Source organism: Podarcis pityusensis, assembly GCF_964106645.2.
Source record: "Podarcis pityusensis genome assembly, chromosome: 17".
Taxonomy (NCBI): Eukaryota; Metazoa; Chordata; class Lepidosauria; order Squamata; family Lacertidae; genus Podarcis; species Podarcis pityusensis.
Genome location: NC_138042.1, coordinates 14,327,086 through 14,344,553, shown reverse-complemented (window position 1 = coordinate 14,344,553; position 17,468 = coordinate 14,327,086). Strand labels below are relative to the sequence as shown.

Sequence of the window (17,468 nt, the reverse complement as noted above, 5' to 3'; positions counted from 1 at the left end):
CATATCTGCAGTGGTTCTCAAAGGGCACGCCACACTGGTGTGGCAGAAGAGGAAGGCAAGTGTGGCAGGAAGATTCAAGCACAATCAATATTATATTTTGGGGGAGATTCCTGTTCTTGTTTTAGAATAAGAATAAGAATAATTTATTTCTACCCCACCCATCTGGCTGGGTTTCCCCAGCTACTCTGGGAGGCTTCCAACAAAAGATTAAAAGTACATTAAAACATCAGTCAATAAAAACTTCCCTAAACAGGGCTGCCTTCAGATGTCTTCTAAACATCAGATAGGAATGTTTGTGTAAACATTTTACACATTCTGGATGTCCCAAGATCATATTATAAAGTAGTTGTGCTCTATGTTATAAATCAAGCATTTCTAAGAGCTGTTTCTTTTTGTTTTGTTTTCTTTTTAACAGATATTAGGGTTTATGGGGGGGGGGATACAAAACTTAATATGAAATATATTTTCTTCTTTTTTGTCCAAACTAAAACTTTGTTCTAAATACAATAAAAGCATAAAGAGGAGGAGGTAGAAAGGAAATAAAGAAAGAGATAGAGAGAAAGTATTGATATGCAGCTGAAAATAGGATCAATAGCCGCCCTGAGCCCGGCCTTGGCTGGGGAGGACGGGATATAAATAAAAATTATTATTATTATTATTATTATTATTATTATTAATAGGGCCCATGGAAGGGATGGAGGGGAAGTCAGGAGATTCAGAGTAATCTCGATATTTGGAAGTGGAATTGGTTTTGTTGTATGTTTATACTCTTGAAAATCAAATAAAAATATATTTCAAGAAAGAAAGAGAGAGCTAGAGAGTAATAAAAACACCCAGCCAGATGGGTGAGGTATGAATATATTATTATTATTATTATTATTATTATTATTATTATTAGAAATAGAAAAGAGGCTAAAAGAGGGGGGGAATAAAACTCAGGAGGTAAGGGACTTCCAATTCTTCATCTGTCCGCTAAATATAAATATGACATTTAAGGATTTTAGCAGGAGAACACTCCCTGTCTCTTTCTCTCTCTCTCTCTCGGCACACATATATGTACAGTCATACCTCGGGTTACAAATGCTTCAGGTTGCGTTTTTTCAGGTTACGGATCACTGAAATCCAGAAGTACCGGAACAGGTTACTTCTGGGTTTCGGCAGTCGCACATGCGCAGAAGTGCGAAATCGCGCTTTGCGCAGAAGCGCCAAATCACAACCCGCGCATGTGTGCAGATACACCGCTGCAGGTTGCGAGCGTGCATCCCGCACGGATCACGTTCGCAACCCGAGTGCCCACTGTATAGATACCAAGCAATATCACTTACTTTAAGAGTAAGCCCCCACAATTTTCCAGAAGCAACAAGTGACAGCTACGAGACGGAACGTTTCTTTGCGATATGGAAATGTGTGTCCGTGACTGGCTGACAGCCTAAGTATTAATTTGCCAATGTTAACCGTTTACCATGAACACTCAGCTGGCCTGCACTTCACTCCTCTTAGTGCGAACAGGGAGAATAAGCAATGATCCCTGAATCAGCATTGCGGTCAAACCAGAATCCATGGTTTGTTTCACTCCAAGCTAACCATGACTGAAGCCAAGGTTTCCTCTTGACTTACCAATTCTGGTTTGTGCAAAACAAACTAGGATCCCCATTCCTGCATCCTTCCTTTCAGATATCTTTACACTGTCTCTTGCCCCTTTTGGCTTCTCTCTCTTACCTGCCTACGCTGTGCCCTTTCGATGGTCTCTCAGCTGCGTGAGATTTGCAAGTGTATGAGCAGCTCCCTATGCAGCCAAGTGAACATTTCAAGGATCCAGTCACTTGGGCAGGGTAACGTTGCTGGATTCTCACAGAATCGGAGCCATCAGCACGGATCCACAATGCTGTCTCAACAGTGAGAAAGCAGTTGTGGCTTTTAAACACCTAAGCATAGAATTCAGTTGCACACGAAACAGTCAAGCGCAGAAAAACTTTTCACTAAAAACACGAATCCACATTAAAACAAACTTATCTGGAAACATTTTGACACCGAAAATGGCAGCGATGGAAAATAGTTCTTTTCGTTTTTCTGTAGGCAATCTTACTTTTCATGATCACACTCTTACTATATTGAAATCCTGTTTTGTTTTCATCTGAATTTTTGCTTTTGCTAAATATAGAAGCTTCAGGTGGCGAAAAGAAGATCTACATCCCCATCTATAGTTTCCCTTTCTTTTTAAGCTGCTGAATCTGTTAATTGTGCAAAACCAGAGAGTAATAATAATAAAAAAGTTCTTACTTGAATGTTTAAATTTTTTGGCCTTTTTTTCTTGATGATATAATTATATAAATTGCATGAATTTTGTCAATCCATACAATCAGCAGCTTCATAAATATAATCTTTTATTCAGATTTTGATAAAATGCTTTGATATTTGATGTGGTATTACCTTCAAAATACAATATTTCTTCAAGCTTTTTAGCAAACTTTTATGTCTCATCTAGCTAAAGTTAAGCAGCTTTTTTATTCCCACACATTTCAAAGGGGGGAATTTACCTATGTGCTTAATTCTCCCCTTTTGAAATAAATGGACATGAAAAGTGCTTAACCGGCTGCACTGTGCACTTGGGGTTAGCAAGGTTAAACCTCAAGGCAGGATTTAATCACTTTTCGGCTGTAATGTGTGTCCTTTCCATCATCTAGAGCTGTCTTTTTGTTGCAAGCTGCAAAGTCAAACATAAAAAATTATACCACCCATCAATAAAAACTCCTAGGAAGAAATACAAAGCCTACTAAAATATGAATAATAATAAAACACGATTAATAAAAAAATTAAATCAAAGCTTAGTGTGCTGGGCTGACCCGAATAACGAGGTCCAGGTCCGGTCCCAAATCCAAGGGTTCCGCGAGGAGTCAGTCTGAGAGGGCCAAGGCAGGACACAAGGCAGGAAACCAGGCAAGGACAGAGGCAGGATCACAGGAAGGTTCTGGCAAACAGTAACGTTGCTCCTGCAACCTGGGGCGGGGTCCAGCAGCCTTTTATCTCTGTCGGGGTAACGGCTGGTCCTGATCCCCTGGCGACTCATCTCCCTGTTTCGCCCGAAGGCGAGCACTCCTCCTGTGAGTATTCAGGTCTCTCCTTCTCTCAGACCTTCGTCTCTGCAGCTCGGGAGATGTCGGTGGGTTACTAGACCCAGGGGCCACCTCAGCCTCCCCTGACCCAACCAGTAGTGGAACAGCTGTAAGTGATGGCCCAGCTGAAGGCAACGAGGGAATCCCCGCATCTGGAGCTGGGGCAGGCTTGGGCCCCTGACTCAACCCAGCTGGTGTTTGCTGCAGGGGAACCTGTGCAGACTGGGACTCTTCAGGATCAGGCCCCAGACTTGGTTCAGATGATGACTGAGGCAAAGGATCCAGTGCAGACTGAGACTCCTCTGGCTCCGAGTCCGAGCCCCAGTCCTAGGCCATCACACTTACGAACTAAAAGCAACAAATTCTTAAAAACAAACCAACAGGTCTAAAATTATGTCCAAATGGCCTGAGGAAACAGAGCCAGAAGAACAAAGGAGATGCCAGGTAGAACTATCATTGAACCTAATCTCCATCACATCCCAAGGAAGTCTCTGTCTCTGGTAGATACCTGTCTCATCTCAGAAGCAGGATATCACCTGCAAAGGTTATATTCAAGTTCTTAATGCACAGGCACCTATGAGGAGACAGGAGGTCCTGCAGGTACCCTTGTCCTAAGCTAGGAAGGGCTTTAAGAGGTCAAAAACCAGCACACTGAATTGGCCCCCATTAATGGATTAGATACAGGGGCCAGCAAACTTTTTCAGCAAGGGGCTGGGTCCACTGTCCCTCAGACCTTGTGGGGGGCCAGACTATTTACTATTTATACCCCACACATCTTACTGGGTTGCCCCAGCCACTCTGGGCAGCTTCCAACATATATAAAAACATAATAAAACATTTAAAAACTTCCCTATACAAGATTGCCTTCAGACAGCTCGGGGGTCAGATAACTCCATACCCTCCAACATTTCTCCATTGAAAATAGAGACACCCTAAGGAAAAGTGGGACATTCTGGGATCAAATCAGAAACTTCTCTAAATCAGGAATGTTCCTGGAAAATAGGGACACTTGGAGGGTCTGCATATCACAACCAGACTATATTTTGAAAAAAACTAATAATGAACAAATTTCTGTGCCCCACAAATAACTCAGAGATGCATTTTAAATAAAAGCACACATTCTGCTCATATAAAAACACGCTGATTCCCGGACAGTCTGCGGGCCAGATTTAGAAGGCGATTGGGCTGGATCCGGCCCCCGGGCCTTAGTTTGCCTCCCCATGGATTAGAAGTCTCAGCAAGCAGCGTAGGACCAGCATAATACAGCCATAATTCCCTACCTCAGTAATTTAGCAGATATGTTCTTAACAAAGTGCAGTTTCCGAAAGGCAAACTTGTGGAAAGCGCATGGCATTAACTTTAAACCAGAGACTGGATCACTAAGGCCAGTTAGGATTCAGTTAGGGTTGAAGCTCATGCAGCAAACCTAATCTGGTAAAAAGCATTCTGGACTATAGATGCAGCCAGTGTAAAAAATACTGGAAATGCTACATTTTACAATGCCTTGTTCAAAATCACCTTAATGAAGTTCCTCAGTATACCCAGAGAAAAATAGGAATAGGTTGTGCTAGCTGGAGCCAGAGGAGACATCATATTATTATTATTATTAATAATAATAATTTATTTATGCCCAGCCACTCTGGGCAGCTTCCAACAAAATATAAAAATACAGTAATGCATCAAACATTAAAAGCTTCCCTGAACAGGGCTGCCTTCAGATGTCTTCTAAAAGTCAGATGGTTGTTTGTTTCCTTGACATCTGATGGAAGGGTGTTCCACAGGGTGGGCGCCACCACCGAGAAGTCCCTCTGCCTGGTTCCCTGTAACTTGGTTTCTCACAGTGAGGGAACCATCAGAAGGCCCTCGGAGCTGGACCTCAGTGTCCGGGCAGAACGATGGGCGTGGATGCTCCTTCACCTGGAGCAGCCTTTGTGGACTGGGATGGTGGTAGAGAGATGAGATGTTGGCACCCCAACCTCTGCATGTGCCTGGCGGGGCAATCGCTGTCCCCACACAGCGATGCGAACAGGTGGGGAAAACCTGCAAGACCCAGCAGCTAATCAGCACTCAGTATGGGATCCCGGGGGAAGAGCTCTGGTGCGGACCTGAGCGAATAATCATTTGGGGTGCACACCTCACCACAGTCCTCACTGCTGCAACACTGCCTCCTCATCTACAAGGAGGCCCTCTGCTGAAGTGGCATAGCTAGTCTTAAAAGGATGGTATCACCATATAGTATATTCTGTGACCTGGTACGCAGGCTAAGACCCTACCTGCCCGCGGACTGCCTCACCAGAGTGGTGCATGCTCCAGTTATCTCCCACTTGGACTACTGCCATGCGCTCTACGTGGGGCTACCTTTGAAGGTGACCCGGAAACTGCAATTAATCCAGAATGCGGCAGCTAGACTGGGGACTGGGAGTGGCCACCGGGACCACATAACACTGGTCCTGAGAGATCTGCATTGGCTCCCAGTAGGTTTCCAAGCACAATTCAAAGTGTTGGTGCTGACCTTTAAAGCCCTAAACAGCCTCGGTCCTGTATATCTGAAGGAGCGTCTCCACCCCCATCATTCAGCCCGGACACTGAGATCCAGCGCTGAGGGCCTTCTGGCGGTTCCCTCATTGCGAGAAATGAGGTTACAGGGAACCAGACAGAGGGCCTTCTCGGGGGTGGCACCCACCCTGTGGAACACCCTCCCTTCAGATGTGAAGGAAATAAGCAGCTATCCTATCTTTAAAAGACATCTGAAGGCAGCCCTGTTCAGGGAAGTTTTTCATATTTAATGCTGTACTGTTTTTAACATTTGATTGGGAGCCGCCCAGAGTGGCTGGGGAAACTCAGCCAGATGGGCAGGGTATAAATAAATTGTTGTTGTTGTTGTTTCCTATTCTTCTTCAGTCTTAATCCCTTGCTGCTTTTTAAAAAGAACTTTGAAAATGTTCATTGCCCCAAAATATGGAACTGTACTAACCATGGGATCAAGCCTAGGAGCTTCCTTGTATCATGGGCTATAACTGACTTGGTGCAAAGGACCTTCTTCTCCTCTTCCTCCCGACCCCATGACCCTTCAGAGTGGTTCAGATGAAGGGGTTGGGAAAATTTTGTTCATTTTTCAAGGACTGCAAAACTACCGCCGGCTGGAAGTCATGAATGGAAGTCATCCCTTGCCAAAGTGCTTCACCGTCAACACTATTCCAAAATTGGGAGTCATGGAAGCGTGTACCGAGAAAAGTGTAACAAAACAGAGAACAAAACTTAGGAATTCCGAACATCTTAGCCTCAGTTTTATATTAAAACTTATCAAGCTTCATTTATTCTGTGATTCTATTAGTTGGTTTTACAGCATCTAAAACGCTAGAGCTCAAAACAGATTTCAACAGACGATCAGAACACAGATGATCCACACATTTTTATATTTGTATCATCAATAGTTTCTGCAAATTTGCAGCTCCCATCATTATGGGGGGGTGGGGGAGAGAAACCAAAACAGAACATTTTGCCCAGAACTAGCAACTATAAAACTATTAACTGTGCAAAATTCTCTGCTCTCCAGCAACAAAGATAGCACCGATTAGCTATGTTTTAATGCAAAACCAAACGCAAGGAAGTGATTTAACACACCGTTCTGTTTTTTAGAAACCAGACCATAGTTATTTTATTATCCATTCCCTTTTGCTGAAATGAAAGCAAAAATTATTCCATGGATTGTCAGCTTGACAATATAATTTGTGCGCTGTGCTAACTTTTACTGCCCTGAACGTCTTGCAGAGTTACTTTGTCAGGCAAAGAGTAACATTTAACTTTTAGTAGGAAATGTAACCATCAGGTATATCACGTTTATAGTGCTGTACAGCATACAAATCAAACTGAATAAAAGCACAGCCCATTTTTCTGTATCCGTTGTCTAAATATATCATCGAAAGAGTACATGAAATATTGCAATTACAACCAAAAATGTAAAGGGATTGTGAGACACAGTCAACTGATACACTGTACGGTCACAATATACCACAGAGTTGACTTACTGGGAATCTTGATGATTCCATAAGGCAAATCTTTATGCTGAAAATTATTTTGTGGGACAGCATGTTTAGATTTTAATCACTTAGTGTTAGACAACCAAATCAAATATGTGTATTAAAATGGTGAAATGAATTATTGTAGAATGTAGCTGTGGTTTTTGAAAAGCGTGGTTTTCTTTTTTACTGGGAATATCTGTGAGGGTCCCACACTGTGAGGTGAACTCATAGAATAATGTAATTTTTCTAGTGGTTTTATGCTGCTATGGCAAGTAGGGATGGAGAATAAATTTGTTCCACATTTTAAGAAGAACATATATAAAATGTGTATAATTAAAATGCAAAGTTTCTGTGTTTTTAAATTAACAAACAAACAAAACCCATTGAGGAATGGACATATGTGTGAGCACATGCAAAATTTACATTGAAAATAAATAGGTTGACTTGTCTATCCATCCCTAATGGAAACTATGACATATTACACTGACATTGAATTATGTCTTAAGCAATTGTATTTAATTTGCCATTCTGTTTAAACATAATTTTCTTCAGTCAGGACCCATTAATCTCAAAGGTCTTTCTAAGGATAGCCAGACAATCTTGTGTGTGTGTGTTTTTAATCTGCAAGTGGCATGCAAATTAGTGTATTCACCAAGAAATTGAGCCAGGGCTACGTGTCCCAAATTAGGAAGAAGAGTTCGCAAAGAAACCTGATGAGTAATTTAGAAAGACAGAACACTTGAACAATGAAAGGCACTGCACACTTGTAGGACAACTCTCTTGAGCAGACAAAGATTATATAATCCTTAGCCTAACCAGAACTAATTCCAGCTGGCAGCTGTGGTTTTTAAGGATATGTCTGGATGGGCAGAAATACAAATGATTGGTTTCAAATAGGTAATTATATCACATTTACACTAATTTTAAAAAACAGTACCCAGCATTTATTTAACACATGGATGTGCATGTGCCTGTTTGTGTGCATGCGCCTGCACACACACCAAACCACTGTCAGCTGTAAGAATCAGCAATATCAGTATGCAAGTTATTGGGAGTAATCTCTTGTTGCTACATCATCAAGTTATGGCAACTGGTGTACAGAAATCTCACACGCTCAGTGAAAGACACAGAACTTGAACCTTCGTTTCCTAGGTCTAATTCCAGCTCTCTGATTAAAAGGAGGCAGGGCCAATAACTTCCATCACAATATCCAGTAATCCCTTTGTGTAGAGATTTCCAAAAGGGATACATGACAAATTTGAAGAATCATGAATAGTGCAGGCTGTTTATGTTAGCCAGGTTTAATATGTTTTCCTCAATGATAGTAAGAGGAAGATATTTAGCTCTCCCAGAATCAGAGCATCTCAGCAAATGTAGTAAACAGGAACCTGATACTTTGGAGCATATTTTCTTTTCTTGTGATTTTGGCATTTATGCCAGAAGACAATTATTAGCGGCCTTACAACACAATAGGCTCAACTCACAATAGGCTCAACTCAACAGCTACCAACGGTTCGGGACCTGCTCTCGGACAGGAATGATCAAATTACTTTAATAGTGGCTGAATTTTTGAGTGCTGTCCATGTAGAAAGACTGGGCCATTATAAAGAGATTTAGTGGTTCTTAATTGATTGGTGATGTGGTAATGTTGTATTATATTATTTATGCAAATTGATTTTCTCTGGAGTTAAAGATCTGACTGGGACAAACCTTGTTATGTTGAGCTCGTATTTTGCACAATTTGTATACGGTGTCTGTTTGATAATGCGTGGCTTGCTATGCCTAATAAAGGATATTTGAATATCCAGTAACGCCCAACGTGAATCGGTGATAGCATCGGCATGGTGAGTTATCACATACCAACAAGGAGAGGGTTGGTTCTAAAGCATTCACAATCCTGGGTTCCAAGGTTTGAGAAAGAAGAAGGAGATGCGCACTTAGTCAATGTTATTCCTCATAGCAATTTGGCAAACTGCTTTTAAATGGACCCAAATCAATACAGTGGTACCTTGGTTCTCGAACTTAATCCGTTCCGGGAGTTCGTTTGACTCCCGAAACGGTTTGAAAACCAAGGCGTGGCTTCTGATTGGCTGCAGGAGCTTCCTGAACTCAATCGGAAGCCTCGGAAATGGTGTCAGATGTTCGTCTTCCAAAAAACTTTCAGAAACCAGAATTCTCACTTCCGGGTTTGCAGCATTTTGGAGCCAAACTGTTCAAGTACCAAGGTACCACTGTAGTGTTTGGGATCTGTCCCCCTACAACTCCAATAGACAAAAGTTTAACCCTTCAGTGCCACATTATTCCTCATGCACCACTATTAATTGTCCACACACTTATGACCAGCATTTGAAATTCGCCAGACCATTTGCAACCAAGTGAAGATGCCCAGGAGCCAAGATGGCGCCTGATTCCTCCCCCATCTGGAGGTGCCTGTCTGAGGATTCTTGGATCTTGACTGTTTCCACGCACCAGCAACACGTCCTAAAAATTCTATCCATTGCATTTCATCTGCACAATCAGCATGAATTTCAGGACAAAAAAGTCATATTGAAAAATAAGACTTTCAAGGCGTCTGGCCCCAAAATGGCAAGTAGACATTGCATTTTGGTGACTGTAACCCTGGCTTAGGGAGCCAACTTGGTGCCAAGCTTATATATCTGCTTTTCTAACACTGCTTATGGCTCTCTATTTTGGAATGATTTTCAAAAAGATGACAAGTGAAGCAGTTTGGGGAAGATGACTTCATCCCACTTAGGAGACAACCTGCAGCAGTTTTGATTAAGACTTTGGGCAGGAGGAGAGGAAGCCACATTGCACTAATAATAATAATAATAATAATAACAATAATTTTTATTTATACCCCGCTCGCCCCAGCCAAGGCCGGGCTCAGGGCGGCTAACTAGCAATAATAAAAACAAATTGAATGAATACAACTTAAAAACAAAATTAAAAATGACAGGAAGGATTCAAAACCTGCGGGACCAGAGATTTACAGAAGATTGGAAGAAGTATATGAATTATTTGAAGAGCAACTGTAATCAACAAATTACGCTAGTAGGACTACAAGAAGTTTTGTAAGGAGAAATATACGAAGTGTCACAAAGTAGAAAAAGATAGAGATATTGGTTATGAGTTTGAAATGTAATAGGGAAGATAAGAAATGCATACTGAGAGATTAGATTGGAAAATTTTCAGACAGGATTGATGGAAGTCAAAAATTTGAATAAGATGTAAAAGTATGTTTAATTACTGGTATGTTAAAAAAAACTAATAAAAATTATATTAAAGCAAAACAGTGGCCTTGTTCAAATGTTTTATCAAGCTGAAACCATGACTCAGAGCACAGAGGTAAGTGGGCTGGATCTCAGAAAAGAAATTGCATCTTTTTTGGTCCTCTCCCTGATCATCCTGAGCCTACTAGCTATACTTTTTGGAAATAACTGAAGGTATTTTTCTTCCAACAAGCTTTCTCAGATGTATGACTAAGGCTCTGCCATAGGTGTGTACTTCATATTGCTTTTAAAAGAATATTCTGTTATGTTTTGTGCTGCTTTTATTATATTTTGTATATCACCTTGGGATACAAGTGGAAGAGGATAAATAATAATACACACCAAGCGATGGTTTCACCTAGTTTGTCATCTGAACCTGGGCTCATGGTTTAGCTCTCCCATATAATCCATGAGAAACCATATAATCCATAGGAGAAACCTTGGTTACAGCTCATAGTTACTCTGGAGAAGCTAAATAGCCACAATCTCCTTTCCTAGAGTCTGAGTGTTCAGACTGAGCAATGCTTTGGCTTAGCGTGATGTGCAACCAGGCTAGAAACAGACAAACATAACAAAACCTGGTTAAATAAATTTAACTTTGATTCAGCGTAACTCCTGAATTAACAAATCAAAATATGGCCTTTGCACTGTAGAAAAGGGATTGCCAAATTACTTCTCCCTGCCTGGCACTCTATTTGCCTGTAAGCTTAGAAGGTGTAGGTTTTAGATAAGGATTACTACAAATTATGGTTTGGTGTAATGTCGTAAATGAGCCAGTAAAGTTTGCATTTCAACAAAGATTGTCAGAAGGCTGTTCCACCCATCGTGCCAAGCATGCAAAAAGTTGCAGCCACACTTGACTCCCTAGTGAGTTCAGCTGTACAATGCATGAATTTGCATTTCTTGGAGTCTGACTTTACACATTCAGAGCAGGAGTGGGGAAACTGTGGTCTTCTAGATACTGTTGAATTGCAACTGCCACCATCCTCAACTATCCTGGCCACACCTGATGAGAGCTGGAGTCCAGGAACATCTGGAGGACCAGATATTTTCCTTTTTAGCTTGTTTATTTTTAAAAACTTGCTTACCACTTAACTGAAACAAAAGCCTCTATGGGGTTTCCCTACTCCTAGGTTCAGGGTTTACGTGGAACAACCCTCACACGAGTGTTTTCTCATGCAAAAAAGTGATGTACTAGACTTTGGTATCTCAAACGCAAGAGTATAAGTCTGCCGCCATTAACAAAGGGGGCGAGGAGCAGCTGTATTCTTTAGGCTGCATTCAACGTAGCACTATGGTTAAGGTCCCATCAGTGCCTGAATTTGTCCTTGTACAACAGAATGTCCTGCCCTCTTCTCCCACCCTCCCCTAAATCTGTTTGGTGGGTTCCCCAATCCTCTGGAGCTGATTTGGGGATGGCCCAGGGCACCACCAACAGGGCAAAGTCCCAGTGCACTGTGATAATCCTTGTGTTCACACCATTATTTAGCTGAATCCTGCCCTCTGGTCTTATATCTGCAGTTTCGTGTTAAATAAGCCTAACAATAGCGAGGAACAATGCCAGCTGTGTTCACAACACACCACCCCAGACCTACAGAAGCAGCAACCCATCATGCCAAATCAAATACCAAAACAGAAACTGCAGGCACCAGTGGTGAAACTTGGTGCCACGCCAACATCATGGTGACAGGGACATAGCCCTTGGGTTTAGCAACACCCAGGCAGCACGGTTCTTAATTGCGAAGGGAGTCGCCACAAGTAGAAATGTTATATAGTACAACCGCATCTTACCCAGGGGTTTGGTTCCAAGGGTTTGTGTATACACACAAACAAGTACACTTAACATCACCCTTTCAGAGCTGCCACCGTGCCAGCAGTGTTCAAAATTAGCCAGGCGCCAGGTGTGTTTTGCTACTGCCATGGGTCCAATTGTGACTCCATGGAGATTTATGGGTGCCAGGAAGGGGACCACAGTTTTAAAATCTCTGCCTTGGCCCGTAGTTAATTCCATTTCCATTGTGTGTGCGTTTCTCCTTCCTGCATCCTGGGACAAATGAATTGTTGTAAGAGCAAGCTACAGTCAAGCAATGTACAGTGGTACCTCGGGTTAAGTACTTAATTCGTTCCGGAGGATCGTACTCAACCTGAAATTGTGCTTAACCTGAAGCACCACTTCAGCTAATGGGGCCTCCTGCTGCTGCCATGCCGCCGGATTTCTGTTCTCATCCTGAAGCAAAGTTCTTAACCTGAAGCACTATTTCTGGGTTAGTGGAATCTATAACCTGAAGCGTATGTAACCTGAAGCGTATGTAACCCAAGGTATCACTGTAGTTAAGATCACAGAACTGCAGTGGTGTCAGGGATACCAAGGATAATTTAGTCCAAATCCCTGGCACCAGACATTCCGTTGTGGCAACTGCAACCTAGATTCAAGGTGCTGTTTGGTGCCTATCTTATATACCTGAGTTTCTAACACAGCACGTGAGCATCCCTAGAATTGTGGAGCTGGCACATCGCGCGACACCCAGTAAGCACCAAGTGGCTGCTATTTTCTGCATTATGGGTGCTAGCCAACACTCTGCAAGTGGCCTCCCACTTGCACAACAGGACTTCCCCTTCCTCTCCTCTTGCACACCCAAAATATGACCAGGGAATCCCCAACCTCTCTAGGGCAGATTCTGAGGAAGCAGAGGGGATTAGAGAGGAGAGGTGGGAGAATTTACCCCTCTTTGCCATATACTGTATGTCCTCTCGGCCCCTTCAATCTGCGGAACTGATACCATTACAAACACCACATTATACCTGTTCCACATCTGTAAGAAATCGAGCCTTTAGTGTGGTGGCAGCTAAACTTTAGATTCCCCTACCTATTTATAGTGAAGGCAAGCACCTTCACTGAACTCTTTTCGGCACCTGCTAAAAACATTTTTGTTTAGACAAGCCTACCCAGATACTGTATCTAGAATGCTGATGCATTTTTAGTTTGTTTGCTTTAATTTCTTGGATGTTTTGCTATTACTAATAAATTGTTTGATTCTGTTTGTAAACTGCTTCGAGGTTTGTTTGTTTTTTAAGAAAACAATCATGTCGTATATAAATTTTTATTATTATTATTTATAATATATATAAAAAATAAAATAATAAAAGGAAGTTCCACTGAACAAATGCAACAGCGTTTTGGTTCCCAAGCAGGTACTGGCTAGACCAAAACCTGTTAGCTTCAGCAAGGTGGTAGCCTTATGTGCCTTGAGATCATACCATAAAACTGCATGTTTTAAACAATCCAAGATGTTTTTATTCTTAAGATTTGGCACCTGTAAACAGAAATATTCCCAGTGCTTGATCTATTTGTTTTATGGACAGAGGAGGGGGAGAACCAACTCTGCAAGGTGAAGAAACAAGCTACAAAGCAAAAGCAATTCCTTGGGTAGAGAGATTCCCCTCTATTCTTTTTAACACCATTTACATTAATGAAGTACACTTTCTCCTGTGGTACAGCTCACAAAGTCTACAGCAAACCTAGACTTCATTAAATACTAATGGATGTTTTAAAAGACAATCATACAAAACCAGGCAGTATAAATTTTCTAAAAGCCACTGTGCACTTTATGTTCAAGATGAAGAGTTGCTACATGCTTCCTGTTAAACAGGCAAAAAGATACACTAATGGCAACCTTAAGCATGTCTGCCAAATAGGTATTAAACAACCTCATCTTTCAGCAACGTCGTTTTATGAATAAGACGGGCTTTAAGGGTTATTCCTACTTTTCTAGGGACATCATAAGCGGTTCTCTTCCTGTTGCGAAGACAAACCAAAGCCACCACTTTGCTAATTCATATTATCACCCTCACAAAACACACACACAAAGTACGGTAACAGGGAATGCGGATCCTCTTCCATTTGCCAGTATATACCATTATGTGCAGCAGCAAACAAACTCTTCCGTTCATGCAAGACGAAGCCTCTCAATTTTCTTCAACAGAATCAAGATTGCAAACCAATTATAACAGCAGTGCATCCGTAAGAGGCAGACAACAAGTGTAAACAAAAGATTCATTCAATCACAATCTGTAATAAGTTGCACATTTATAAGATTCCCCACAAGACTTGCAATGTCTTTTGATGCTAAGGGAACATAACACTAGTGATATTACTATCTACTGCACAATAGGAAAGTAAAATAAATGCCTTTCCTGAAGACAGAGCAAAAGCAGTCGTGTGGTTCTGATGTATCCCAGAATGCTTTGAAGTATGAGCTAGGAAGTGCTTGAGAAATACTATCTAGTACTAACATAACCCTTAAACATGTAAGTAGAAGTAATCTCTTACAGAAACACCTCTTTTTCTCTTTACATAAAGGAAATGCATGCAATTCTTTCACAGTATTGTATAAGAGAGTTCTCGCTGTCCAAAAAACAAATGCCAAACTGGACCCAGAATAACTATAAGCCCCACAGATGATAAATTGATACCAATGATTTTTCAGCTGAACAGACACATCAAGTACAGGATTACTGATGCAGCAACACACCACCAGGAAGGTATAACTCTTGGGGAGGAGTTGGAGAATTCAGAAGCGCCAAGCCTCAATATAGCAATATTTCATACCCTCTCAAAAACAAAACAAATCCTACCACCAAGTTGTTTTGAGTCAAGAGGTAAATAGCAAATTCAGTATTGCAAAGGGCAAAATGCACAAGTTACAGTCCAATGATCAGTAATATTTTCATAGAGAAATGTAGTCTCATATTTTACTGTAAATATTCAAAGTGCAACAGAGGAGTGTTTCTAGTAGTCAAGGATACAATGTGAGCTGCTTTCACAAATCAGTTTCATACAATCACAAAAATAAAGATAAACCTCTTTCACTCAGAAAGGACGTTTTAGGCACTGGTTTTAACAGGAACTAAATGCTGGGTTGCTAAAACAAATTGGAAGGATCACTTGAGAGCACCCATCCTCTGCCCTTTGACTCATAAGAGGTCAGACATGGCCAGAAATCTTTCTGGCATCTCATTAGTTTTGTTAGGCCACAAAAGCTGAAGCCAACTGCGCAGGTGAGTGGCACATTTAGTACAGCTTTAACTCTCTGTTACATATCCCCAGTGAATAGAGAACAGTTCTCTTATGTTCTGAGTCATGCGTAATTACAATATGACTGAGTCCTCTTCCAGGCTATGTGAGCTGGCATTTTTCCTAGCAATTGTCACATGGAAAAAATCACACGCAAATAATAATAATAATAACCACCAAATCAGCATTACACAAGCATCTTCGAACAATGCCTGCAGGGAAGGAAACAAAAAATAGGAGACTCAGCAGCACCAAGTAGACATCCAAGAACTTTCTGCCGCCAGCAGCAGGCTTGCATCTCTTCGCAAACATGACACACTCCACACCTAGCAACAATCCCTACGTCTGCGCTGGAGATGCAACTTCCCTCAGGCTGGACAAAAAATAATAATTAAGCCTAGGAAACCCAAGCAGATAGGTGGCGGTGGTTTGTGACAGAACACAAAAATTAGCTCTAAGATTAAGGCTGCAATCTTACAAGTATTTCTCTAGAAGCAAGTCCCACTCATTTTAAAAGGGTAAAAGTGCCCAGGATTATCCCATAAAGGAGAAAAGTCAAGCAACTTGCTGCCATTGGTTCAGTGCCTCGCTTCTTTTACGGCGCAGAAAGGAAAATAAACTCCATCTTATTGCATCCCGACATCCCCTTGAAATACATTTTTATGCACACATTGGTAGGGGTGGAGCGATAAAGAGAACACAAGGGGAGTGACTCTTCCACATGGATATTTTGAAACAGCAATAACAAAGGAAAATAAGGTTATAGAAAAGCTATCGGACAATGGGAAAAAAAAACCCCAAGACCAACAGAATAGCAGAAATGAACCTGGAACTGTACAAGAAAAGAAGAGAAGCAAGCAAAATAATATTCAACAACTTTGCAAGGTTTCAAAGAGAAATTAAGCTGGTGGGGGAGCGGGGAGGAGACACCTTGGTGTATGGGAAACATAAAAAGGTACCATTCAAAGTTGCTTTATACAAAGGCTTAACATGTTCTCTCCTTTCTCCTTTTTTAGTATTTCTGTGTTTTCAGTGTTCTCAAAGCAGCTCTAAGCAGAATAGATTCATTAGGACGCTATTCTAAGAGTTTGCAGGAGTTCTAGATGCCAATAAAGATTACAGATCAGACAGGAGATAACTACTAACCACCTAGTTTTCTTAGATAAACAAACCTGTTCACAAACAAAGTCCCTTATTGTGTTTGTACTGTTACCTCCACTAATCCAACTAAAACAGCCAAGACAACAGCTCGGAGGTCAAAGAAAACAGAACTGGAAACAAAGGCTTCCTAAACCTCTGAAAATAAAAGGAAATATCAGTCTCATCCCATTTAGCACCACTTAAGCATTTAGAATATTTCATTTAAGTGTATTCTAATGACCACACAAAGCCAAGACCACAACCCGAAAGGCAAAGGTAGAAATAGGAGCTGAGCACATATTCATCTCAGAACTTGTAACATCCCACACTTTTAGGTCATTCTTCCCTCAATTTTCATAAGTATATTTACTTTTCAATAACAAAATCTAAAATGTACAAAAGGTGGCGAAGGAAGGAAGAGACAGCAATAAACAAACAGCCTTAATCAAAATTATGCCTTCCAATGAGAGGTAGAAACCATAAACACTGTTAATGAGAGCAACAAACTGAACACAACCTTTGCCCAATGAAACTGCAGTCACGGGCAGCAGAGATTAAAGATCATTGCAGCCAGGAATAAATCACATTGATAGAGAAAGACCAGGTGCCAGTGGCTTCACAGGGAAGCTCAAGTCTGGCATTGTTTCCCTGCCTGAAAATGCAGGAAGCCCATCAGCTGTAAACTTCAAAATCCAAGAGATTATCCAGAGAGTCTCTCTCCCCCTTGTTGCACCTGAGGGTCCTTTTCCATCAGGAAATCCTTCTCTGCAAAAGCTCCAGCCCTGGCTGGGATCCTTTGACCACCCCAGAACACGCAAGGAAAGTCAAGAGTTTGAAAGGTGATTGT

The 17,468-nt window shown here is 41.4% G+C and overlaps 1 protein-coding gene across 8 annotated transcripts in view; it reads right to left on the bottom strand.

Annotated features, from left to right (window-relative positions):
• Positions 1-17,468, bottom strand: part of MLLT3 (MLLT3 super elongation complex subunit) — a 157,823-nt gene that overhangs the window by 109,552 nt on the left and 30,803 nt on the right. The gene's annotated exons all lie outside the window — the stretch shown is intronic.